The sequence below is a fragment of the Vitis vinifera genome, chromosome 14 (genome assembly GCF_030704535.1).
Source record: "Vitis vinifera cultivar Pinot Noir 40024 chromosome 14, ASM3070453v1".
In the NCBI taxonomy this organism is placed as follows: domain Eukaryota; kingdom Viridiplantae; phylum Streptophyta; class Magnoliopsida; order Vitales; family Vitaceae; genus Vitis; species Vitis vinifera.
The window spans coordinates 20,687,501-20,688,475 of record NC_081818.1 but is presented as its reverse complement, the minus strand read 5'-3'; positions in this window follow the sequence as shown (position 1 = coordinate 20,688,475).

The following is a 975-nucleotide window of genomic DNA, read 5'->3' as shown; positions in this document are numbered from 1 at the left end:
ATAATGTTGGGAAACATTTATTGGTTAGTTTCTCACAAACCCATACATGAAGAGATCCAATAAGCAAGAAGTGATGAATGACATTTTTTTTTCTTACTCTTCTTACTCTATCTAGGGCCCACCATGTCTCCAAATTTTCGTTGCGATCTCAGTCCAATTGTCGAACTGATTCGATACATATTGAAAAACACGACCAAGCAAATCGCATCGGGTCTATATATAGATTTTAATGTGTCAAAATAAATATGATTAATATTTTAATTATTAAATATTATTCATGTATTGTGTTGACTTGTCATAAAATTAAATAACATTATTTTTTAAAAAATATTAAGTAAATTAGCAATTGAAAATATGAAAATAAAAATAAATAACAATATATTTTATAAAGTTTATTTAAAAGTGAAGTATTTAAATATGATATGTTTATAAAAATGACTCTACTACACTTTCAAATTTTAATTATTATATTCATTTATTCATTTAAATATCCAAATATATAAATATTTTATAAATTTAGTAATGATATTATCAAATTCACAAAAGTTAAAAACTTAACATTAAGCCCCTGAAAAATCCAAAAACGAGTTTAGGATAGTAAAAGATATTACAATTATATAGTTATTTTTATTTTTTAATAAGTAATAATACGTTTTTGATGTAGATGACATAAATTATATTATAAGTGGTGTTAATTTAATAATAATTGTCCTGAAAGACCTAAAACCCTTAAACAAACCCTTTTTTTTGCTACTCAACGACTCAACCGTAGCTTCAAGCTATCGGGCACTATAATGAGCACCTTCAAGCTAAAACCCAATTAAGACCAAAAAACATTTTATTACCAACCAAAAAAGGAAAAAAAAAAAAAGTGAATTGATTCATAAGAGAAATCAAGGTTAGACTATTTAAGTGCATTGTAGATCTAGATCCAAAACCAGATGCTACAAAATCGAGCCCTATTTTTCTATGCAG